Source organism: Mesoplodon mirus (assembly GCF_964341445.2).
Source record: "Mesoplodon mirus genome assembly, chromosome: 9".
Taxonomy (NCBI): domain Eukaryota; kingdom Metazoa; phylum Chordata; class Mammalia; order Artiodactyla; family Ziphiidae; genus Mesoplodon; species Mesoplodon mirus.
The window spans coordinates 97,562,233-97,589,497 of NC_138985.1; the positions used below are offsets into that span (position 1 = coordinate 97,562,233).

The 27,265-nt window shown below is 41.9% G+C and overlaps 1 protein-coding gene across 7 annotated transcripts in view; it reads left to right on the forward strand.

Annotated features, from left to right (window-relative positions):
* CALD1 (caldesmon 1) overlaps positions 1-27,265 on the forward strand; it is a 182,432-nt gene that overhangs the window by 61,031 nt on the left and 94,136 nt on the right. For 6 of the 7 annotated variants that reach the window (XM_082632953.1, XM_082632954.1, XM_082632949.1 and 3 more), the window contains exon 2: positions 5,528-5,619. The exons of the other annotated variant lie outside the window; for it this stretch is intronic. The gene's annotated coding sequence lies outside the window, so the exon portion shown is untranslated. The remainder of the gene's footprint in view (positions 1-5,527; positions 5,620-27,265) is intronic. 7 annotated transcript variants of the gene reach the window in all.

A 27,265-nucleotide genomic window follows, 5' to 3' on the forward strand; every position in this document is an offset into this window, starting at 1 on the left:
ATTTGAAACTCATCTGCCATTTTGTACAACTCCATTGACCTCTACTTTGCCCCTTCTCCACGGATGAACTCTACAAAGGTCTAACTGAGACTGTATCCTAAGACCCTTTCCTCTTTTTTTTCCTTGCTTCCATTTTTTATCAAAGTGTAATTTATATACAGTAAAATTTACTCTTCTTAGTGTACAGTTCTGTAAGTTTTGACACTACAGATAGTTGTGTAACTTCCATCACAATTAAGATATTGATATATCAACTCCAGAATGGTTCTTCCTTCTTGACCTTTGAGTTTTTCCTACTTAGCTCCATGAGACTGCAGAAAATTCTGCTGTGCTTTTCAGAAACATTCTGCTTAGTTTCTTATTCTCTTATATACTCTTGTCCTTTCTACTCCAAGTGTTCAGTCATGGAAAGAGCTTTGGAGTCAAACAAATCTGGGCTGCAATGTCAACTCTGCTACTTGTTAACTATGTGACAGTGAATCTGAATCTGTCTCCTTACTTTCAAATAGGACACTAAGAACAACTATTTTCACAGTTTTTCATTAGATAACAGATATCAAGTACCTTGCACATAGTAGGTGTTCAACAGATTTTAGATATTATTATGTGATACATTATCCTTTCTCTCAGAGCTATAAAATATACTCATCTCTTAGAAATAATGGAGAAAGGGTAGGGTAGGTGGTCCCTGGAAAGCAATACCTTTCTCTGGGAAATCCATTACATGCTGAAAAGGGTGAACATGATTGAACTTATTTTATTCACAACCATAACAAGGTCATTCACAGATACTGAGACGTCTACAATACATTTTTTCCCTTAAAAGGCTATAGAATTCTACATAAACCATCTGAATTGGAGGGATCTTAAAAATCTATTCCAAATGCCTAGTGTTACAGATGAAAAAATTGAGGGGCCAAGAGTGCTTAAATGACTTGGTCAAGGTCAATTCACTCATTAGTATTTACTTAAATGACCCAGATTCCCTGAGATCACATATTTATTCCTTTCTAAAATACTCCTAGCTCCCATATTCAGCTATAAATGCAAAACAGAGACAATTCACAAGAGACAATTATTAATGTTTTATTGTTACTGACACATTTTAACTAAAACCCATAGATCTATTTTTAAATATTTTATTTCAATTATCCCTACACAAGTTATGTGACTTCCTGCCAACTAAGACTGAAATAGCTTCTTACCATTCCTTTCCCATTCCAAAGATTATATCCTGTAGTGTTTCATTCTTCTATTATTAAGAAATATTCTGCCTTATCCTCCAATGCACAAGACTGAAAGGAACTCATGTAAACCCACAGAAGGCAGCTCTCTTCAGGTTTACCAAGTGAACAGGAGCACAGGGGGACCTCTACTGTTCTGGACACTGGACGCACAGGTGACCATGTGTATCCCTGGCACTCTCCCCTATGGGTAGGGACAGATTACCAGCACCTCCACCACCCTCATGCTTTCTGGCAAAGGTGGTACTTTGAGAATAATTTTTTGGTAAGTCCCTTTGTTCAGCACATCTTTCAGCATTGTGTGTTCTGCTAATACACAGATAAGCTCGAATCCCATATGGACTGAACAACTTGGAAGAGTTCCATGATCACAGAGCACACGGTCATCTCATAAAACCCTTTACCTCACACCAGGGTTCTCAAGGGCTCCTCCAGGAACACTTCACATGAGTGGCTCTTTCTTAGAAATATATTTTCAGCCTAGATATCTCCTCTTCAGAGAGACCATCCCTCACCATTCAGTGGCCCTCTATCACATCACGCTCTTTTATTTACTCACTATTGGAAACATGTATGCTGTCTGTACTCCACCAAAATGTAAGCTCCATGAAAGCAGAGTCCTTGCTCCTCCCTGTGTGTCCCATCCTGGCTTAGAGAACTCACTCAATGAATAAATGAATGTGGACGTGTATCCTTCCCATACACCCATCAGGCTGGGTCAGCCCCTGGATTTGAATTCTGGCTTCATTACTTACTAGCTGGGTGCATTTAGGCAAAAGTCTTAAACACAACAAATTTCTCAGTGCTTCTCCTAAGTTAAGAACATGTATCTCACTAGGTTGTTGTAGTGATAAATGAGATAGATGTGTGCAAGGAGCTTAGCACAGGGCCTGGCACTAAAAGGCCTTATTACACAGTAGTTATTAATATCTCCATAATGAGAGCAGGGAATGTTATAAAAGAGTCATGGGGGATTTTTTTAGTATAAATATTCATGTTCAAATCAAAGGATCCTAGCTCGACTGTACAAGGCAAAATTATAAATTAATGAAAACCTGGTTCTTGCTGACTCCATAAAGTTATTCATTTTTATAAAGGATCCCTAATTTAACCTTCACAATAACTCCCTGTTATAATAAGTTATCATTTGAGACCCTCCCCTTTATCCAACGCCTTGGTGTCCCTTTGAAAAATGGCATCTTTCTGTGAACTCTTGTGGTAGGAATTTTTTTTTTTTTTTTTTTTTTTTTTTGCGGTACGCGGGCCTCTCACTGCTGTGGCCCCTCCCGCCGCGGAGCACAGGCTCCGGACGCGCAGGCTCAGCGGCCATGGCTCACGGGCCCAGCCGCTCCGCAGCATGTGGGATCTTCCGGGACCGGGGCACGAACCCGTGTCCCCTGCATCGGCAGGCGGACTCTCAACCACCGCGCCACCAGGGAAGCCCTGGTAGGAATTTTAAAGTAGAATTGTCACCACTTTTTTCAAGTATGTACTGTCAATGTTTTTCCATTTGTGTAACCTAGGAAGGGGCTAGTTTCTGTTTGTCATGCTACTGAATGGCTTTAGGTAGACGTTTCCTAAGGGTTTTAGGAAAATCCCTCCTCTTGGAGGACTAGAAAGCTTATTGAAAGGAGAAAATTCCTCCTTCCTTTTTTATTACACCTTGATTCTCCCATAGTGAATGCTTTCATATAAAACCCAAATTTCCCCACATGCCTGCGCAGACAGTTCAATCAAAGGAGCAATAAATAGCACCTGGCTGTTTGCCACTGGCTGGGAAGGGGTCTGCGGTAGGGAAACGGGCTCATTTACCTCACACCGTCCAGCTCTCTCTCCCAGCCCCTCTTCCTTCAACTCGGGTCGTTCCTTTCCTAACTATGTCTGGTCTAGACTTAGCTTTGCCTGCAGAGAATTTCAGCAACTGCCTCTGAGCCAGGTCAGTCAGAATCTCTGTGCTGGGCACTGAATAAAAAGCTTAAAGGGATCCAGTGAGTAATGGTTCACCCAGGCATCTATTTGAAGTTGCAAGGTAGCTGACAGTAGAGAAAAATCTTAAAACAAGGCGTGAGAGCTTCATCAACTTTCTGTCCTTCCATCGTAAATCTGAAAATAGAAAGTATATCTGAAGACAAATGCTACATTTAGTCACTTTGCTATTTATGGTTTCTCTCAAAAGCCTTTTTGTCTTTTTCTCACTAACAAGGTAGTTCATAAACATATGCAGAGACTCTACAGACCAAACAAAAAAATTTTCCCCTGATCCCTGATTTCTTTATTTTTTCTTTATTCATTCCCAATTTTAAAAATAAAAAAACTGAGGGAATTGGGACCAGGGAAAGAGAAACCAGGCAAATAAACACTGACTCTGCCAGAGGGTTTGGGGAAGGTACTGTGGATTATTTTCCCTGCAAGTTTAAATCTCTTGGTTTGTTCGTTTACAATCTAGGCAAGTAACTCCTTGCTTTCTTCTAGTCTATGCCTTAGTTGAAGCCTGAGAGTCAAGAATGGGAGGCCTATGTGGAATGGGTACTATAATCTACATCAGCAACTGAATGTAGGGAACTTCTTTTAAGGTGCAAATTCCTGGGCACCTCTCTGGAGGTCATGTCATATTTTTTAAAACAGCTTTCCCAGAAGATTTTGATAGGTGGCCAGCCTAAGAACCTCTGTTCTAGGGGGACAGTACACCATAAGTGCCATGAAGCCAGGTACAATGGTTATTTGTTCACTGGCATATCCCCAATATGTTCCTGGCACATCGAGAGGAGCAGGGCTTGGAGCGGAGCCCTCTCACTTGACCACCACATGTTCCCAGGGCTCAGTGATTTGGAAGAGAATGCTGCATCTTTATCTCAGTGACTCTCACCCTGGCAGCACTGTAGATTCACCGGGGACAGTTGAGAAACACATATGCCTGGGTCCCAGCCCCCCAAATCCTGATTAGGTTGAGCTAGGTACTCTAGATGCATGACAGTACAACAGTTGTTTAGACGAGTGCATTTGGGACAAGTTGGAAGAGGTGGTTGAGGTTGATGGAGGGGAGCTGAAGATAGCCTGAGTGAGTGCTCAGGAATAAGGAAATGGATGGCACCTTGTCTTGCTGAGCAATTTACAAGCCTCTCAAGGTTCCCCAATCCCTAGTTTGCAAACCAGCCTTCGTCAGATGGATGCAAACCATAGATAACATGCTAGGCAGGTTTTTGTTTTGTTTTTTACCTGTGAAAACTGAAATGAGAATCTAGGAATCCAGGATCAATTTCCAGCAGTGTGATTCCAAGCCAGCCCCTTAAACTCTATGAACTTCTATTTTCTTCCAATGAGAAATGGCAAAGGGTGGGGTGGGGGAAAGCAAGGTATGTCCTTAAGGTCCACTTGAGCCCATTATTCTACTAAATGAAAGGCAAACGTTAAAACCCAGAGTTGCATTTTCCATATTCATACCCATTAGCATCCCTTGTTACATCGTGTTGGGGCAGGTTTAGGGGTGTGATGGTGATTTACTGTCCCAGGTAATTATTTCTTTGGCCCTTCTTTTTTTTTTTTTTTTTTTTTTTGCGGTATGTGGGCCTCTCACTGTTGTGGCCTCTCCCGTTGCGGAGCACAGGCTCCGGACGCGCAGGCCCAATGGCCATGGCTCACAGGCCCAGCCGCTCCGCGGCATGTGGGATCCTCCCAGACCGGGGCACGAACCCGTGTCCCCTGCATCAGCAGGCGGACTCTCAACCACTGCGCCACCAGGGAAGCCCCGGCCCTTCTTATATTTAATATTTATTGCTGTGTTTCAAGTGCAAGAGAGTTAACTCTAGATTATCTACCAATACTTTAATATAATTATTTGTAATCCTCCAGAGCCTCCTCTTCTACCTGTTAGCCAAGTTCCTGACCATCAACAGCAGAAAACTTTGGACAAAGGTTCCAGAAAGACTTTGAGAGTCTGAGGCTTAGAAGGTTTTGAGCATGAGCTTAGAGAAGGCAGTGTCTCTGACTATGTTCTGAAGCCTGTTGTCTTTGACTGTTGTCATTGGTAGTACTCACTGCTTTGTACTAACTATACCACCTTCTCCCCTCCATTATTTAGAAGAATTCAGGGATTGACTCTGTAATAATTGTATTTGTTTTCTTTAAAATGCAAATGCACAATATCTATTTATATCTGTGCTTTATCTCCCCTTTATGGTCCTAACCAACAACAGTACCCGAGGAAGAAATTGTATTTTAAAATATGTAGTTCCACGTTAACTAAAATTTATTCCACTTACGTTTCCATCCTCCTTTTATACCAGGTATCATTAAAAAGTTTCAAGATCATCCAATTGAATTCTTAGGGATTGGTGATCAACCAGAGGTTCACAAGTGGACATCTGATTGCTTAGCTGTGAGTAGCGTTTATGTGATTTTCCTGGGGAGGGCCTCTGATCTTAGCAGTTACATAGCCTCTCTGCCGGATTTTCTAAATTCTTGCACCTAAAGATGCATGTGTGGAACCAAGCTTTCTGCTATGCTCCTCAGAGTTTACTTACCAAGTAATCTAACAAGTTTGGAAGGAATTGTTTTCCAGCTTTGTAATCTGATTTTTTGCTTTATTTTTAATTTTTTCCTGCATATATAATGTCTTAAGCAAAACTGTCCCCAATCAATAATGAAGTTCTCACTTCCCAAGAAGAATGTTGCTGACTTGAGGGAATAGAGAGATGATGAGTCAGTCTTCAGGGTGAGGAAGCTCACCTTTGAACAGACACTGATGATTTCAGGAGGAAATACCCCTCATTCTCAGCAAATCCTCCTCCCCTGGGAGAACTTCCACCAGCAGAAGGTCTACCTGGGGAACAGAAAGAGGGGATTTCAGAAGGTAGATGGAGAAACTAAAGGAAACTTCACTCATTCACAATTTTTCTGAGGTTGGCTCTAGTAGGGAGAAAAGTTTTGCTCTGGCTGCCATAGCAAAATACCACAGACTGGGTACATAGCAGATTTATTTTCTCACAGTTCTGGAGACTGGAAGTTCAAGATCAAGGTGTCAGCAAGTTTGGTTTCCTCTAAGGCCTCTCTTCTTGGTCATCTTTTCCTGTGTCTTCACATGGCCATCCCACTGCCAGCACACATGTTTGGTGTCTCTCTCTCTCTCTTCAACATTTCCTCTTCTTAGAAGGGCAACAATCATATCAGACTAAGACCTACCCTAATGACTTCATCTTAACTTAATCACCTCTTTAATGATCTGATCTTCAAATTTAGTTATATTCTAAGGTACTAGGGGTTAGGACTTCAACATATGCATTTGGGGGGAATACAACTCAGTCCATAATACCCCATCATCTTTTTTTCTCAGTATGCTGATTTTTAGTTTGTTGCATATGGACTGTTCTCTGATTCTCCTCTCCTGAACTCCCTTAGCATTTATATCACTCTTAGAATATCTGGTTTTCCTACAGTGTGTTGTAGTCCTTTGTACACATCCCTCATTTCCCTATTACATTATATAATTTTTGAAGTTGAAGAGTGTGCCTTTTACATCTCTGGCAGCACTAGAGGAGGTTTTGTAAATGGTAAGCATTTAATAGTACTTATTAAATGACTGAATGAATACATGAATGGATAGATGAGAAGATGCAGTCTCTGAATCTATAATTTATTTGCTTTAAGACTACCTCCAAATGATGATTATTAGTGGTGCGTTCTCCTCACTTGCTGCCTGCCCCCCGGCCCCCCAGAGGTGGAAATAAGTCAAAGCTGGAAAGAGGGACTGAAAGAAAGGTATGGTTAACTGATGGCAGGAGACTTACCTCACTCCTCAGAGAGTTAGGAGACAGTAAATAGCATGAACCTGCTCCAGATACAGTCACCCTTCTGTGAGAACACTGTTTGGGGAGCCAAGAGGGAAGGACAATGAGTTTAGATTGGGACTTGCTAATTTAAGGGCCTGTGGGACAGCCAAGGGTGTGTGTCTAGAAAACAAGGGATATGCAAGTCTGAAGCCCAGGTGAGACCTAGAGATAGAGATTTTCACAGTCCTAACCTATACATAGGAATTAAAACTGTGAGAGTGGATGACGCCACCCAGAAAGATTGTGGAGGGAGAGGAGCAGTGGTTTAAAAATGCCACCAGAAATTGCATGTAGAAAGTTTTCCTGCTAAATAACAGGAGGAGGACCCTCTCAAGGGGAAGAAATCTAAATGCGACTTCTAATGAAGGTTTGTAAGAACATGTGTATTAGCTAATGTGGATATCTATCTATTTCTCTCTCCACTTATTCCTTTGGTCCTATTTTATTCCTTCTTCTGTCCTCTCCTTTAGGGGCTATGCCCCAAACCATTCCTGTGGGGCTTGCCCTACCCAGCTTTGCTCCCCTCTAGCTAACTCCACACATGAGCATGTGTTTGACTCCCCAGCTGCATGCCCAGGGATGTCATACATCAACACTTTCCTTTAGGACCATTTTCTTCATCACAATCAGAGCTGATCAGACTGCACAGTGGGGGAACCCCAGGATTAGACTCCTTAATGTCCAAAGAGACAGAAGGCGGGTCCTTTTTAGGGTCAGGAGGCTGGGACTCCGTTGCCATGGAACATCATCTTGTCCAGACAGTCAGTAAAGGACTTGGTCGGGGGGAGTGTACCTCCTTTGCACTGAACCCCCTCCTTAGTCCATTGTTCCCTGCTGGTCACCCCATACCTCCTGGGCCCTCAAGAAGGCATTGGTGGTATTTTCATGTTTCATGCCCAGGCCAGAATGGGGGCTAATGAGGCATGGAGAGGCCAGTCCATGAGTTGTGGTGGCCATAACAAGCTTCTCCTCTCTGGGCCCCACTATCAAATGTCATTTCTAATCGGGCCATGTTTACCCCAGCACTGAACTTCCCAATTTTTTCCTGCTTAGTGTGATGCAAACTGAAGGGGGAAAGCTATTCATTCATTTCTCTTTTATTTTCTAAAGTGTCATTTCTTTTTCTTGCTTTTTTTCTTTCTCCATTCGTTCTCTTTCTTTAGCAGAAACCCTTGATCTTTCTTTGGATTGTCTGATTATTAGCGGAAGAGGCTATCAGAGGTCTGCAAGTTTCCTCCTCCTCTGCATACTCCCTTCCATTTCTTAAAAATGAACTTTGAGAGATCAGAGTTTTTCAAGTACCCCTCACTTCCATACTTTCCTCTTGATATTCTTCAAGTTGCCAGGAAAAAGATGCCATTTTTCGCTCAGTTACCTAAAATGCCAATGACACCTGTGTCAGTGATTTCTACATAAATTGCTATTTGTATAAAATGAGAAAGGAGAAATTCTGAAGTCAAGAGAAAACAGCGCTGCAATCCATGAATGGCCTAGTGGGGTGTTTCAAATGAATGGTGGCCAGTGGCCAGCAGAGGTGCCTCCCGGCTGTGTTTCATTAATTTCAGTCAGCCATAGAATTTGGAGAGAAAGATAATTTTCCTATGAGCATGTAAAAGAAGTGCTTTGAGTTGTAAGCACCTAGCAGGCTTTGCCCTGTTTTAGAACAGCATAAATGGGTGTTTTTATAACCACTGTGGGCCAATATTTTTGGAGTCAGTGGAAGCTGCAGATGGAATGGAAAGAGAAGGGGTTTTCCCCTTCCTCTCTTCTTGAGTTTTGCAGAACAATCCTCCCTGGACACCCTTGACAAAGTGTTCAGTCTCCTGTTTAGTTCAATGTGCCCATACTTGTTATAGCAGGATCTGAAGGGGTCTTTCTTACACTAATAGTCTTTTCTAGAGATTTCTGGTAGTGACTGTAGGATGAGGCTCATATGTGAAAAGATCTTGAATCCGCCTCATCTCACCCTGAGAAAACTGCTCTCAGGTCCTTGTCCTGGGGTATAAAGAGGAAAATACACCGTGAGCCCAAGTGTGGTTAGGAATTGAGGGGACACAAGGAACATGGATTCTCATGGTCTTCCCAATTCTGGAAACTTTCATGATAAGGAAGGTAAGAGGACATTCCAGCATCACCATGTATTTTGTAATTTTGGCCAAGTGATGGTGTTTCCTTGGCCAGGGAATTGCACCTGGCCTTAAGAGGTACCTCCATGGAGAACACCTTCCTGCCTAGCACAGCTGTTGATGGAAAGAGGTTGTGTCAGGGCGGGCAAGCCAAGATCAGGGCACAGATAGCAGGGAGAAAAACAAACAATGGTGCCAGGAGTTCTTGTCTAGAACTCCTTTCCAGACTTTTATTCCAAAAAGCATGAGTGAGTATGCAGTAAAGAGGAAAAAAAAATGATCCTGCTATTTAGCATTCAAACAAAACTCTCAAAAATCTGAGGTTCTAACTGTGACAGGATTTGTACAGTTCAAGGACACAGACTCAGCTACTTCCAAACTTTGCTTTGGGATGTTCAACAAAACAAAGTTGTAAACATCTTGCACTAGTCCACGCAACAGTCCTCCAATAGGATTCAAAGGCTCAATCTGGAGGGAAAAGACTGAGACATTTTCCTTCCTACTATTCTCTGTATCCCAAGTCCAACTTAATGCCAAATTAAATCTAGATATTTTTAAAATCGACTTTTACTGGAGGAAAAGGCAGAGCGGCATTCCCTGAAACAGATATTTTAAGGCCAAACTTATTATTTGGGGTTTTTTCTCCTTCGTTTTGCTAATTCAAAACAAAATGTCTATCATTCACGCTAACACCAGCCTTTAAGAGCTGGAGACAAATGGAGTCTGAATATTCACGCCAGCATGGTACAAATGAGCTGTAATTTCAGGATGCTGGCTGTTTCTCTGACAGGGGAAAAGAGTGGTTGACTAGTTTAATATCTTTGGCTGAAAACACTTTGTTAAAGAGGGATGGAGACGGCCAACATTAATATCGAGTCCTGTTATTTAATGACCAAGAATGACATACTGTGGAATGGGGCATCCTAAGTTTGGGGAAAAGTGTGTTTATCATATCCAGAGGATGCAGAGAGGGAGTGAATACAAACATATGGTGGGCCTGAAGGAAGGAGCTCTTCTAAAAGCATTTTCTCCAAGTTCTTCAAAGAATTCCTCCAATAAGTATATTATACCCATGATTGTGAATCTGATTCCATCACAGACTCACAAGATTTATAAACATAAAGACATTTGTTATAATGAGAGACTCTGGGGACATATCTACTGCCTCCCCCAGATTGCTGGCTAATGATTTAGAAGGAAAACGTGCAGTTGTAAGTTGGGGTTGATGGGGGAGGCTTGTGACCACTTTAGCACCATCTGTCCTTTCGCTTGTTCCTCAAACATACATATTCAGTCACTCATTAATTTATTCACTCTACAGCTATATATTGAATTGGAACTTCTCCATCCAGGACTGTATTAGATCTGGGCTGCATTAACAATTCTGGTGTTCCTCCATTCCCTCCTATAAAATGGACTCTTCTTCTTCTTTTTTTTTTATTCAACGCAGTGAAAATTTAGTGACTCAGATAATATATTCATTGATGTAAATTGTGATTTCTGTTACTTTATTTTTCATTGTCCTCATCTTGACAAAGAGTCATAATATTTTACATTTCTCTGCCCTCTCATCCACCTATCATTCTAATTATTGTGGTTTATAGGCAAAACACTGCAGTGCACTGGCTATATCTGTAATTCTACTTTTCTGAAAATCTCTTTGAAGAATGATGCTTAATCGCCCCCTTCCTTATTTGTTTCCTAAATTCTGGTTTTCATGAAGAATTTTTTAGGGGGTGAACATAACTGTAGTATCAAAATAATTGAAAATTAAGAGCAAAGTAAGGGTTTGTGGCATTTTTATTGGAATGCTCATAAGAATCAAAGGTGAGAGACCCAAGGAGATTCACCATGAAACCAGTGGCCCTTAAGCCACAGGGCCCCTCACTTGAACAGACCTTTGCCACACCCCTGCCTAATTTTTTACATTTAACTTTGTATTCTCCTTCTTAAAGGCCTCCCAAGTAATTTTCAGGTCCTGCAATATCTGAGTCTGCCCTAAGATTGACACAAACATATAATCTTGGGTGATTTTGCTTCCTGTCTAAAACTAATTAAATGAAAAAGCAAAGAAATAGTCAAAGTGTGAAGTGATGTAATTTATTTTTTTTAAGGTTTTAGGACAAATTCAGCTTATTTTCTAAAGTGAACCTCGCTTAAATGAAATAATAGATCAGTTTGCCAAAGCCCAAATGAATATAAACAGAAGATTGATTTTTATTTCACTAATAAACATCAAATATGGACTCACCCTAACATCAAGCAAGCCAAATCCTCCTGACAGGAAACAGCTTCTAGTCAGGGGCATTTGTAGAGGAGCATAGATCCTTCAGGCAATCACATGATCATTTCATCAACGGGGTTCTCGCCATAAGCTACCTCGTAAATATTGTGCATTTACAGGTCTTGTGAGACGTAGCATAGTGTTGTGATGAAAAGCACAGACTCTAGGGCTAGGCTGCCTGGATGTAAATCCTAGCTCTACTATTTGCTAGCTCTGTGACCTTAGGCAAATGACACACCTGCTCTGGGCCTTAGTCTTTCTATCTGTAAACTGGAGACAATAAGGATTGTTATAAAGATTTAAACTGATATTTATAAAGTTCTTAGAACTGTGCTGGGTCCATAGTGCGTGCTATATAACCGCTGGCTAACTAAATAACCTCCGTCTAGAGTGCACGCTAATATGAATCCCCTTGTAAGTTTATTCTTGTAAGTCCTCACAGTGCCTGGCCTGACACATGATAGCCATTAAGGAAGGACTGTATAAATCAAGGGTCACAAACCAGCAGCCTGAGGCCCACACTGACCTGCAAATGTGCTTCCTTTGCCCAGCATGGTTTTCTTAAAATTTTGAATTTGAATTCTTTTAGGGATGCATGCATTCTCCATAGGCCACCAGTCCCCAAGTTTGTCATCCCTGGTGTAAATGAGTGAACACGTAATACATGAGCGCTCCTACAGTTAGCGACGGCTCTATGGCTCATTGCAGTAGGCAGATGGAACCAGTGAGCCATTTCCACTCCCTGAGGCCCTACCTGATTAGTCTACCCATTCTTATTTATATACTAGATGTCACAGAACAGAAATAGAAAATAGGACAATTTGAATAAGTACCTTCATGAAGCAGAGATATGCACTGCCTAATATCGCAAGATCATTTTCATCACAGACAGAGTTAACAAAGGCAGTGTCAGCCATGGCCAGCTAGGTTATGCTGGGGTCAGGGACAACTCAAAATTTCAGTGACTTAAACAACAAAGTTTGGTCACTCATGCTTCCTCTCTAACCCTGGATAGGCTGGGGTCTCTGGTCCACATCATTGCCATCCTTACTTGGGGACCCCGGCTGAGAGCTACTATCTGGAAATATTGCTGGCTACCATGGCAGAGAGAAAAAAAACTCTGAAGGGTCTAATATCAACAATTAAATGGTCTGCCCCAGAAGTGACATAACACTTCTGCTCACAACTCATTGGCCAGAACTAGTCACTTGGCCCCAGCTGACCACAAGGAGGCCAAAAGTACAGTTCTAGAAGGTGCCCAGAAGAGGTAAAACAGGAACACAGGGCAAACAGTGCTAATCGCCAGAGCTGTGGAATTTTCGGAACTTGGGAGTTTTAGGCCAGAAGCTTTTCAATAAGTTCAACTCAGCAGCCATTCCCATGCATCTATAAAGGCAGAGCAAAACACCCAGCACTGTGAGGGGATATCAAAGGAGATGGCAGGCCCTGACATTAAGCAGCTTCACACTTGCTCAAGAGAAAGAGAGGTTATAAAGCATTTGAATAACAAAGTCATATAATATTGACCATCAAAAAGAACAGTGCTAACAATGCTGCAGAAGTTGAAAGTGAGGATGATTCTGGAATAAAGATAGGACTGAGCTACACTCTAGAAAAATATATGGGATTTGCAGAAGGAGCGGAGTGCACTTCAGGTTACAGGAGAGAGGAAACAGGGACAGAGGCCCAGAGGCAGAAATACCAGCTGGATTGTAGCAGAACTAAGGAGTTGGCCTGGCTGTGAGTTGTGTTTGCATGTGAGTGTGAGTCAGGAGAGGCATTGGGTACGGTGGAGCCATTCCACGGAGGGCCTCCGAGGTCGACAGGAAAACAGGATGGTGGCGTGGGGGGGAAGATCATCCCTCCTCACTAACCCCCTTCGTAACCTAGGCACCTAAACCTTCCAGGCATCAGCTTATTCCCCAAACCAAGAGTCATGGATGCGCAACCTTCCCAGATCCCCAGGGCAGTCATTGAATGAAGACAGTAGTAAACCTTGGGTCGCTCCTGTTTCCAGTTTCAGGCATATTTGATGGCTCATCCTGCGAACAAAGAAGATTCAGGTTCAAGTGAAACAGCCTCTCATTGCTGGGGTCAGTTCACCCCTTTTGCTGTGGAACATCTGTTTTTGAAATTCCGCTGAGACCCTGACTTAAATCTGATTAACTTAAAAAGCAGCAAGAGAACATCTTGTTTTCATGAATGTCCAGGGGCTGTGTGTCAACAAATTAAAGGTCTGTTTGCGGTATTCAAAGTAGAAAAGCTGGTCGTGAGATATTCTGCCACTGGAGTAAATTTATTACGGGCTGTTCATTTCTTGGAATCATGAACCAAAATTTGAAAAAACAAAGTGGACCAGCTACATTTAAATCAGCAAATTTCTGCTTGATGGCGGGTGAGAAACATGCTTTTGTTGTCAGAAGGTCACTGAGCAGGATGATTTCTAGAAAGATGCCCTCCACTTTAGCCGTGTGAAGTTAATATCTTAAGTGGATGCCCTATGTCTATATCAATTCCAGCAGACAGTATCTCATAGGTCATTATTTGTACATTACTTACAAAGGATCTGAGGTTGGAGAGAAAGGGTGAGAATAGTTCACCATCCCTCAAACCTGACTAGCTACTTTACTCTTCACTCCCTTCTTTAGGACAGAAAAGTAGAGAAGAGTTCGATTTATCAGCACCTAGAAGAGCATGTGCCTGGCACGTAATAGATGTTGCTATATATTTAATAAATACAAACTCCAGTCTCATACATTTATGTTCCCTTTATGAATGCATGTCTGTAGTGTATTAATATCATTCTTGTTTGAAAAAGCTATTACTGCTTATATCGTATTTTAACCCAAAGAAAACCATTCGTCACTCCTGTAGTTCTCTCATAGCAGTTTGTATTTTTCATTCCTAACCCTTGTCGCAGTTTGTATTTTATTTATTTATTGCCTGTCTCCACCATCAGACTATAAGCATGGTGAGGGCAGGATAGTTGCATTCACAACTTATTTGCTATACCCAGTAAGGTAGCAAATGGTACTTCATAAATATTTGTTGAATTTTTTATTGAAGTTATCATTGTGATGATGGTTGTAGAGCCTTTACCACTCTTGAATATATATGAATTTAAACACAGTGAAGAAGACATTAGGGCTTAAAATGCAGTTGAATGTGGAGAGGCTTTTTGTGTGATGACACACTCCCATTCATTTGGCCATACACTCTCTTTTTTTTTTTTAACATCTTTATGGGAGTGTAATTGCTTTACAATGGTGTGTTAATTTCTGCTGTATAACAAAGTGAATCAGCTATACATATACATATATCTCCTCCTTCTTGCGTCTCCCTCCCACCCTCCCTATCCCACCCCTCTAGGTGGTCACAAAGCACCGAGCTGATCTCCCTATGCTGTGCAGCTGCTTCCCACTAGCTATCTATTTTACATTTGGTAGTGTATATAGGTCCATGCCACTCTCTCACTTTGTCCCAGCTTACCCTTCCCCCTCCCCATGTCCTCAAGTCCATTCTCCAGTAGGTCTGCATCTTTATTCCCATCCCACCCCTAGGTTCTTCATGACCTTTTTTTTTTTTTTAGATTCCATATATATGTGTTAGCATACAATATTTGTTTTTCTCTTTCTGACTTACTTCACTCTGTGTGACAGACTCTAGGTCCCATACACTCTCTTGAAGGTCATGGTGGGATGGGTTGGTCTAACCATCTCTATGTTCTCAGCTGAAAGTTGTCAGCCCACATCTGCCATGTAGCTGGCCAAGATGAATGTCAAAGCACATGGCAATAGTTTAGGATTTTTTTTTCTCTCAAATAGTTAGCTCATTCCTGGTAGAATTAAACCTATGACATTAGCCTTATTAGTAATAAATTTTGATCCAGCAAGCTACGTGGTAGAGGCAGTACAAGATCTACAGTCAGGAAGATGTTTCAGGTGTCTGATGGGCATATAACTTAATGTGCTTGTCTGGTGGTCACTGTTGACCTTTCTGATGGTCAAGCAAAATACCAACACTTTAGCTTGAGTGGGAACAAAGTGGATTCACTTGCTCTATTTTACTTTGGCTGCCTGTGTAGACAGCGTTGAAATGGGACTGACTTGTGGGTTCTAAAGAATCTCGAGAGAAATGCTCATTCATTTACAAGAGGTGCAATTCCACATTACTCTCTTGCTTTGTATACTTGAAAACATTCCCAAAGAAACAAAGTTGGGTGCAGAAAAAATAATGGGAGAAAAGAAAAATAATACTCTGAATTCTGAACAATTCTACTTTAATAGGTTGATCTGTCTGCCAGCTGGCCTCAGTGTTGACTACTTGTAATATATACTTTTGGTAGGCCGCAAGTAGTTCTTGGAACTGTTTATATTAGATTGCAGAAACTTAATTATTCTAAAATTGGCAGGACTCGCTTCGGTTACTTAATACAAAGTTGCTTAGTCATCTTTATACATGGTGTGGACAGCATGTTTAAGTGTGAAAAATTGGGAAATGCAAATGTGCTCCAAAGAGATTACAGGTCAGGTAGAAAAATAAGAAGGTATAGTTGTTTCAAGATGCTTGGCAGGTGGTTGCCACATGTTTTAATTTGACAAGTTAGGTGACTGTTGAGTTGAAGTCCTTGATTACAAGTATTTTCCCATTTTCTTTGTGGATTTTGTCAGAAGTAAAAAGCTGCTGCTGCTGCTTGTTAGATCATATTCTAATCCTACATTTTGCAAAGTACATGTTTCCCAGCAAGAGTGTGAGGAACTCTAGAATCAACCATTGGAATAGCTTTTCTGTTTTCAGAAACAAACAAAGATGTCATTTCAAGCCGGTCATCACAAAGATCCTTCTTTTGAATCTTTTGATTTGAACACTTTTCTTACTGTACTTTAACTACTGCCTTCCAAGTGCAATACAGATTTATAGAGCTTCAGCAAGGAAAGAGGCAGGCAAAATGAGTTTCTTCCATGTATTTTAGAGTCTGAAGTGGCACCAGAGGTCTCCACTTTTTCCAGGAATGCCCATGGCAACCTCACACTCTTCCTGTGACCTGGGCAGGGGCTCCTAAGAGAGATGGTGAGAAAAGATAAAGGTCCTGTAGCCAATGGGTAGTGACACCAGGCCTGGGAGGGTAGGTTCCCAAGAAAACATCCAGAACAGTGCCTTATGTTTCTAATTACTGAGCATGGTTACAGAGTAAAATCAGGCAACACTTTTTTAGACTGATGGAAGCATTTAAATCAGCTCTGAATGTCAGTGTTTTCTAATTATGATGGAGGAGTGGCAAGGCATCTCCAAAGGCCTTGGAAATTTGGGGCGTTTCAGTGCAACCCTAATTCTCTTCTTTTCTTATTCAACATATGTCTTCTTTGTCCTTCTTTTTCTTTGAAGGTCCCAGAACAGACTGATTCCCTCAGTTACAAATGTCTAATACCTCTCTTTCCTGAAAACAGAATGTCTTTCTAAGACAAGTTTCTTTTCCACTAGAAAACAACTACAACTACAAATCACAATATAAAATAGAGCTTCCTAGTGAACCACCATCCCCAAGGTTACTAAGAGCTCACCTGGAGGCATGGCCTTTTGATCATGTCTTAGCCAAGTTCATCTGTTTACCAATGAAATCCAAGAATAAGCAATGCCCCGGAATCCATTTTAATTCAAGTGTGAACTTAGTGCTGACTATAAGAAAAAATAGTTAAGAACTTTGAGGGATCACAAAAATGAGTAATAACCTCAAGGAGATTATAATCTTCTAGGGAAGACAGATATATACTTAGTAATTAAAATACCAGCTCCAATAATGTAGGTATCAGTACAAACTCTTATCAGTGAGTACACGGTTCAGAGATCCTGTAGTCTCGTGCTAGTCTTAAGCAGGCCTGCACTATGAGCCATTTCTTATTTGAAGGAAAGTCCAGAAATTCCCAAACTAACAAATGGGTGAAACTACCATGTAAATGATTCATGTGAAAGGAAGGAGGAAGCAGTCTAGGCACTTTTCAATTTATTATTTAACTTCTTTGCAGATTTACATGTTTAAATTGTGTATCTATTATGTCCAAAGACATAAGGGATAATGTCCCTTGGTTTGGTTTCAAAGCTTTTCATCTGAGATTATAAACTCCCAGAAGATAGTTTCTAACTCGCTTCCAAATTCCAGAACACAATAAATGCATTTGATGATCATGATGAATAGATGTTTAATAACTTACTAGGGAATAAATGGTCCCTGATCGTAATAGCATGTCCTCCATGTGCAAAAATGTTGCCAGAAACAAAGTACCTCTAAGACATACCTTTGAATTTTTCCCAGCAGTGTAAATGGATTTGCATCCTGCCATCTAAACTCTGTCACCTTGCTAATGTCTTATATTAGCAGGATATCTGGCTAAGGCTCTGGATCTTCTTGTTGATCACTAAATTGGAAATATTAGATGAAAAACCAATCACAAAGAGCAGACTCATGGGTTGCTGATATTTTTATAGCCAGGTAGACCAGAAAGGCCAGAGTCATGCACAAGTACAACTATTGTTATGTAAAATATAATGACCTCTGTACCATGTCTATAACTGGTAAAGACCCACGGCCTCTGATCTTTTGTTCCAAATAAGCCACTCTTAGGCCTTGTTATGCAATTTGAAGTGTGATCTCTCTTCAGACAGTATCTCAGCTTCTTTTGCATTCACTGAGCATTCATTTCACTTTCTCAGTTGCAAGCGTGCTCAGAACAGCAAGATTGCAAATCCAAAAGACCCTCCATAGGAGAACAAAGAAGTTACTAATGAGAGGATTGAAAGAGCACATCCGTGCTTTGAAAGGCTGACCCTACCATACCCCTCACTGTATTCCATCTTCTGTAGGAGATTGTAAGGTCTTTGAAGACAGACACCATGTCTTACACATCTTCATGTCTCTGAACTGCATAACATTACTTTCCGTGGTAAAGTCATTTTGTATTAGGAGTTGGAAGGCTTCACAGGGGGGCTGTCCAATAGAGCTTTCTGTGATGACAAAAATGTTCTCTGCATGGTCTTACATGGAAGCCACTAGACACATGTGGCCACAGAGCACTTGCAATGGGGCTGGTGAAGTGGAGGCACTGAATTTCTAATTTAATTTTGATTAATTTAAATTTAAACTGCCTCATGTGACAACTGACAACCATATTGGGCAGCACAGCCTTAGAATCTCAAAAAATATCTTTTCACTACAGCCCTAAACAGATGGCTATTTCACCTCTACCTGACCATTTCCAGTAATAGGGGTTCACATTTTCTCAGCAGCCCTACCCATTGTCGAATAGTTCCATTGGGGTCAGGATCCCACCCTGATGTGACATCAGAATTAACCTCTGTTATCAGGCATGCATTTAGAAAGCACATTTATGCATTCTTTAAGCATAGCTATGCATTTATTTTCTTACCTGGGTGTAAGAAATTTCTTACAGATTGGTGTAGAATTTCTGTCTCTGGTAGGATTCGCTCCCACGCCTTTTGATGCTTTTTCTCTTCCTTAGGAACCAAGAAAGCAGCAGTGACCACATGCCTTTTCTGATTTGATATGTTCTGTTCTGTGTCTTTCGGCTTAATTCTCCTGGAATTTGCCAAAGGAAAGAATTTCAAACTCTCGAAAAGGGTGCCAAAGGAATTGTGTTCCAAATTTTCACTTCTCTTGCTCTTCTAAGAAAACTTTTCAGGTTGGCTTAGAGATTGGCCTAAATATCAGTCCTGGTTTTCCACTGATTGGTCATGGTTAAGGAACTGATACCAAAGCCCTATTTGTCTCAGTCTCCTTTCTTTAAATAGAGGTGAATCTACTTTTCTTACTTGGGAGGGTCAATGATAGCCATGGGGTTTTGAACAACTTAAAGTGTTCCAAATGGGTGGTAACACTTGGAGATGACACATAAAATCCCTAAGTGTGTGGTCTTCCCCAGTGTGGAAACCAGTGTAGACAAACACCATTCCTTCACAAATCTAACATGCCCAGTACCTGCTCCTCCTAAGGTGGAAGAGAGGCCACAAAGACATTGACTTTTGTTACATTAAGTCGTTCCATTCTCCTGTTTGGCAAATGGAGAAATACAAATAGAGAAAAAGTAATGATAAAAGACTGAGCAGGGGAGGAAAGAAAAAACAAGCCATAACCTGTTAACCTGCTCTTAGAAGGGCATTGAGTTCTAGATTCCAATGATGAGAGAAAAGAAGCAACTTGAGAAGGCAGAGCTCCTCAGGTTGACCCCATTCATTCTTATTTCTATGTTGCTGGTCTTGACACATATGTCTCGGTGATTGCATTTTTTTTAAGTAGCACAGATTTTTGGAACAAAGTGGTGAAGGTTGAGCTAAAGTTAAGTCCAAACAGTATGTTAGAATCCATGTGTTTATTTGGTTTTTGATTCCCAAATGAACAATTTAGCTGAGAAAAGAGCAAAGCAGGTTGATAAATTGATTCTTTTTTGAAAAAGACAAAAGTTCATTTTCTATAGTCAGAAAGAAAACACTGCCAGATTTACTGCCACTACTGCAAATGTGGGTTTGTATAATTTTTGAGATTCATATATAGTCTATTACCAAGGTCTTTAATTAACTTTGTAAACACTGATCAGTCAGTAAAGTACAGAGATGAATCAGCTTGAGTTACATTTTCCACTCTCAGAATGGTAAAATCGAGAATAAAAATCCAACAGTTCAAATCAGCTGCAATTCCTGAGTGCCTGCTATGTCCCAAGAGTGAAAAGATTTTTTAAAAGACTGTGTCTATTCATAAGATACAGAATCTTAAGAATGAAAGCATGTGGAAAGTAAAATATAGGTAACAGATTTAAGTAGTAGTTAGAACAACTAATAAGCAGTGGCAAGGCAGTAGATTATTAATTACCAAAATGAATGATGGATATTCAAGTAGTGAGATATCACTACCAAACTAGAGTCCTCAGGAAAGGCATGAAGGCAGTGAAATCTGAGCCAGAAATGCACAACTGAATAGAATATGGACGATGAAGAGGATAGGGGCTCTCACTCCAGACGGATGGAATGGTATGAATAAAGGAGCAGAGGTAGAAAATTATACGGCACATTTGAAAGGTAATAAAATATTTTTATCTAGGGCGCCATGGGATGATCAGCTTGAAAGGAAGGTTAATGCTTTCTAAATCAGAAAATTAGAAGAGAATACACAGAGGTATCCAAACATTCAAATGTGCAAAGAAGGAAACATGTACATGCCATGTGTGATGCATCCATCTTTGCTGGATTGGAGAGCAGGTACAGAACCGTAGTATTACATGGAGTAGGATGAAACCTTGGACGTTATCTGTCCAACCATTCCATTTTACAGAGAAGAAAGGCTCAGAGAGGGTCATCCCATGTCTCCTAAGTCTGAATCCAGGTCACTGTTTGTGGAATGGGCAGTTTAAGAATTGAGGTGAGTGAAGATAATTTGAAGAGCAAAGGTGGAGAATCTGCTGGCGTGTGTTATACCCAGAAATCATACAGGATGAAGAGAGGCATCACTGAGTTGCAGTGATGGCCCAACTGAAGTTAACATAAACCTTTAGGATAGACGAAACATGGTCCCTGACTTTCTCCCACAAAGCCTTGAATCTCAAGAACAAAAACCAGAAAGCAAATGATGGGTGTGATCCAAGGTTGAAGATGGCTATGATCGGCCTGGGAGAAGTTTAAAAGAGCAAGAAAGTCTGAAATAAAAGTTCCTGGAAGGCAGGAACCTTTTCAGTCTTCTTCACCATTATATCTCCAGTGCCTAGAAGAGAACCTGGCACATAGTAAATGCTCAGTAAATGCTCATCAAAAATTGATGGTATAAATGTTTTTGTGGGGCTTCATGGACGTAGTTGGACCATGTAATTTTACAGTGGGTATACAATGATAACTAGTCAAACAGGGATCTAATAACAGTTATCAGTGTTGAAAGACTAGAGTTCCTTGCAATAAAAGAGAAATTCTTATGCTGGAGATGAAGGCACAGTGGATAAGAGGAGGAAAGTATAAAATGAAGAAGCACTAAAATTTAAAAGAAAAGTATGCAGTGAAGCGGTCCAGATATGATCATCCTAGTTTAAGAATCTTACCAAGAAGTAACAATAAAATAACAGAAGTTTAATACACATTTGCAAGGTTTAATTTAATTATCCCCTAGACATGATAATTCTCTGAACTAAACCAAATAGGTTTGAAATTGAAGAGGATTGAATAATTTTTAAGATCACTTCTTACCTGAGTTTAAATGATCCAATGAATTAAACTGGAGATCACTGACAGTAGTCTTCTCAGAATTTCTCAGTAGGAGGTGGGGGAGGGAGGCACCCTTACCTACTTCCTGAAAGGGAAAACAATTCCTAGAGGGGAATAGTGAGTTAGTTCAAGAATATTATTGTGGTTAAGAGCACACACTTTGAAATTCTTTAAAATGGGGATTATAATAGCTACCTCACAGGTTTATTATGTAGATAAAATAAGAACACATATTTTTAAATGGCCCAGCAGAGCTACCAAGCCACAAAATGACATGGAGGAAACTTAAATGCATATTGCTAAGTGAAAGAAACCAGTCTGAAAAGACTACATGCTCTATGATTCCAACTACACAACATTCTGGAAAAAGCAGAGCTATAGAAACAGTTTTATAAAAGGCAATGGTTGCCAAGGGCTGGAGTAGGGGAGGGAGGGAAGGATGCATAGAAGGAGAACAGAGACTGTTTAGGGCAGTGAAACTATTCTGTCTGATGCTGTAATGGTGGATACATGACATTTTGCGTTTAGCAAAACCCATAGAATGTACAATACAAAGTGTGAAACTTAATGTGATCCATGGACTTTAATTAATAATGATGTATTGATATTGGTTCATAAGTTGTAACAAATGTACCACTGCAAGATTTTTTTTTTTTTTTTTTTTGCGGTACACGGGCCTCTCACTGTTGTGGCCTCTCCCGTTGCGGAGCACAGGCTCCGGACGCGCAGGCCCAGCGTCCATGGCTCACGGGCCCAGCCGCTCCGTGGCATGTGGGATCCTCCCGGACCAGGGCACGAACCCGTATCCCCCGCATCGGCAGGCGGACTCCCAACCACTGCGCCACCAGGGAAGCCCCACTGCAAGATTTTAATAATAGGCTGTATTAGTTTGCCAGGGCCGCTGTAACAAAGTACCACAAACTGGGTGGCTTAGAACAGAAACTTATTATCTCACAGTTCCAGAGGCTAGAAATCAAAGTGTCAGCAGGGTCCCTCTGAAGACCCCAGGGAAGGGTCTGTTCCACAACTCTCCCCCAGCTTCTGATAGCCTCGGGTGTTCCTGGCTCTCCATATTCTCATGGCATTCACCTTGTGTTTCCACATTATCTTCCCTTTGTGTATATCTGTCTCTATGTCCAAATTTCCCCTTTTTATAAGGGCACCAGTCATACAGGATTAGGGCTATCCAATAACCTCATCTTAACTTGACCATATTGCAAAGACCCTATTTCTAAATAAGGTAACATTCTGAGGTGCTGGGGGTTAGGGCTTCAACATATCTTTTGGTGGGGAACACACATTTCAATGCAAACACAGAAAAAACTGGGCAGGGGTAAAGGAGAGGGAATATATGGGTACTCTGTACTTTATGTTCAATATTTCCTTAAACTTAAAACTAAGAAATAAACCCCATTAATTTTTTTTAAATGGTTTAAAAAAATGCCTCAGCACATAGCACATACTCAATTAATGTTGGTTACTTTTGGAAGTTGCATTAACTTATTCAGGGTCCCTGACAGAATAGATTTTATTCTTGATACATTCCAAGACCAATACTGGCACTGCCCTGAAATCCCAAGGACTTTCTCCAACCCATTCACCATTCAGTTTATGATGATTTGAAGATAGATAGAGCTTAGCTTTCTCTACAAATTTCTCCCCCCAATAACAGAGTACTGGCCTGCATGCCACCACTTCCTGCCTCGACTGTATTTACACCTGTGTGCATGTGCACGCCCACACATACATGCACATACACACAGGCACACACATACACACACACACCCACGCATGCACACCCACATACACATCTAAGAGGGCTTCTTACCTGCCACCAACCCTGTCCCAAACAAAAGCAGAAACAGTAGGTCTCCTTATAAAGTTGTCACAGAAAATAACTCTAGTGAGGGCCACATGCCCATAAAGGAAAAAGAAAAAAGCTTTGCAAATGTAAGACATAGTAATAGTTAGAATTCTTGATTGAAAGATGCACATCAGAAATTAAACTCAATTTTTTTTTAAGAATCCTAGATTGGATTTAATAAATAGACTTTAATTCCCAATAGAGGGAGGGAAAGGGAGAAGGAAAAAAAAAAGTGTCAGAGAATGAGACAAATAAAAAGGGAAATGACAGAAGAAATATTGATAAATATCCCCCCCTTCCCCCAAAAGAAGTTGAGAGGGAAAAGTAGCAAGAAGGATAGGGAAGGGAGGAAGCTTCAGGATGTCCTGGCACGGAGGCGAGACCCAGGAGGTCCACTCGCGGCGCCATTCAGCTGGGCCACGGGCTTGGTGGTGTCATTACCCAAAGGAAGGGCCGCATGTTAAGTGATTTGAAGTCTCTAACATTGACTTATTACTTAATTGCAGTAGCATAGGCATGCCCTGTTTCAAGAAAATCTGGTATTGAGAACCCATATTGAAAAGACAGGTATATCAGAAGGTAATTGTTCAACCGCCTTTGTAAAGCGCCTCTCTTCCTTTGACAAAAGGAGTCACATCAGGGTTCTTTCAATAGCATGACTACAATCACCCCAGCACAAAAATTTAGATTTTCATAAAACTTTTCAAGAGCCCATCTGTCACATTCATTGATACATACATCCCTTTGCCTGCGTTTCTCTTTCAGGCTACTCTGTCCACTTGTGACACTCGTGAGCTTTACTGTTTACGGAAGCTCTCTGCCTTGACATTTCATCACTTCGTTGATGGAGAGTTTGTTTCCTATCCAATGTTAATGGAGGGATTTCAGCATTGACTGGTGGTCGGGGAGGAAATGAGAGATTATTAGCTGAGGCCATGGAAGCCGCTGCTCCCAAAAGAGGGGGAAAAATCACTTACAATTCTCCCCAGACATGGCTTGCCTCACTTAGGAACAGTGCCAGAGAGGTTCAGAAAAGCTCTGTGATATAAGGGTGTGAGGATTAAGGAAGATCTCTGCTCCATCCTGGTGTGAGACCAGCAAAGAGCCATTTTCACAAGCACACACATCTTCCCACTCACAGACCCAACACACACACCCCAGCAGAGAGTCATCCCGCACCACACGGGGCACAGATGTGCTTCCTCTTCTCCCTCAGGTACACCCGCCACATGTCCACCAAGCAGAACCCAGAAAGGCACCATCTGTGTAGACGCTTCATGTAGCGCTCACTCCCTCTCTGCCTCCCCATCCGTGCCTCACATACACACGCAGCAGCGTTCCATGAGTAGATAACTGGTTGGGTAGAGTTTCTTTCTTTTTTTTTTTTTTTTTTTTGCGGTACGCGGGCCTCTCACTGTTTTGGCCTCTCCCGTTGTGGAGCACAGGCTCCGGACGCGCAGGCTCAGTGGCCATGGCTCACGGGCCCAGCCGCTCCGCGGCATGTGGGATCTTCCCAGACCGGGGCACGAACCCACGTCCCCTGCATCGGCAGGCGGACTCTCAACCACTGCGCCACCAGGGAAGCCTGGGTAGAGTTTCTTTATGGTTGAGGAAAAGAACACCCGAGTAAGTAATAAAAGCTGAGGAGTAGGAGGAGGGAACCAGGCGGGGGCGGGGGGGAGTTGCGTGGGTGGAGAGCCAGTGAGCGTGGCCGGCCACAGTGGCCACACAGTGTTAGTCAGCTTCACCTCCCCTGAGTGCTCCAGGGTGCTGCTGGGCTCGGCCAGCCGTGTGCATCTTCGGCCTGCTTGCGGATATTCGTTTCACTGCTCATTGGCACCTGCACCAGAGGTATAGGCTGAGCAACAGCTGCCACTGCTACCAAGCAGCCAGCATGACTCCTCTGCTTAATGAGGTTGGAGCGAGACCCAGAGGCTTAGAGGCTGCTCTTCAAGCTACTTGGATAAATTAAGAAAAGTGAAATTGTTTGCTTATAGACAGACCTCTTTCTCCCATTTCTGTTTGCTATTGCTATAGTTATTCCAGAAGTGGTTTATATACAGCAAAAGACTTTACTGAAGAAAGGAATGAGAAGCCTTTGCTCTCACCACCCAGCGTTCAAGTCATCGAGGTTTGGTCCCACTGCCCCCAGGGCTGTCCTCATGCACCCTGCACTGCGCTCAGAACAGGAACCCACCCCAGGGAGACAAACAGCCTCTCAGGAGACCCTCAAATCACTCTTTTTTTTTTCATTCTGATAACTATGGAGAGATCAGACTGGAAAATAGAGAGAAATTTTTTCAGGGTTGATGGAATAATTTTTTTTTTTTTTTTTTTTTTTTTTTTTTTGCTGTACGCGGGCCTCTCACTGTTGTGGCCTCTCCCGTTGCGGAGCACAGGCTCCGGACGCACAGGCCCAGCGGCCGTGGCTCACGGGCCCAGCCGCTCCGCGGCATATGGGATCCTCCCAGACCGGGGCACGAACCCGTATCCCCTGCATCGGCAGGCGGACTCTCAACCACTGCGCCACCAGGGAGGCCCTGATGGAATAATTTTTAAAAAAGAAAAACTGGGGGCCTCTCTGGTGGCGCAGTGGTTGAGAGTCCGCCTGCCGATGCAGGGGATACGGGTTCGTGCCCCGGTCTGGGAGGATCCCATATGCCGCGGAGCGGCTGGGCCCGTGAGCCACGGCCGCTGGGCCTGTGCGTCCGGAGCCTGTGCTCCGCAACGGGAGAGGCCACAACAGTGAGAGGCCCGCGTACAGCAAAAAAAAAAAAAAAAAAAAGAAAGAAAGAAAAACTGATCCTTTCCTTCATAACTAACAAAGTACCTGGAAAGTACTCTTTCTAAGAGTTAGATAGAAAAACACTGTAAAATTAAAAAACCCCAAATAAACACCCAAATTTGAATTTGTAAAGGATTTATAAGCAGTATAAATAATACCCTAGGGAATAAGAAGTGGGGGAACATTCAAACGTTGTATAATTCTGTTTTGGTTGGCTAAGATTTTATTTTTGTTTTTGTGGGTTTTTTAAGGGGAAAAATGCTTGAAAAATAAAAGAATCTGACAATTTAAGAAGGTTTCTTAACTAGGCTTCAAAGTCTAAGTTTTGCTTTTCACTCCCTCACACAAAGATGCCATTAGGGGATGGCTTCAGGTTTTGCACGTCTCCCTATTTTCTTACGCAGGGCAAATGGCTCGTCTCATGTGCACAGAAAGGGCTGGAAAATATTTTTTGTGATCTGAGTGCAGCAGAGAGTCTAGGATTCCAGAGGAAGTGGAGGCCTCCCGCTCCACACAGGAAACAATCTTCAAGCAGGCCTTAAATGCCAGATTCCAGGCCGAGTTTAACTAACCACTGACAGCTCTGTAAACAAAGCAAGGACAAAAAGAGCCCGCTTCCCCTTTTCTGGTAGTCATTTTGGGTTTGGGGGCTGCAGGGGAATTCTGGAATACTTGACTCCATGGCACAGAAACGCAGGAAAAGCGGAATCCTCAGTTGAAGAGCTGGAAAGGGAAGATCTTTCTGGGATTAAAACTATCACGGAGGAGGTAGGAAAGATAAAATGGTTGGGTTACAAAGAGCTGCTACTTTTGAGCTCTGAAAACAGTTTGATCATATGTAACTGCTTTTAAAAATGCTGCTGCATTATGTTTATTCGTGGTA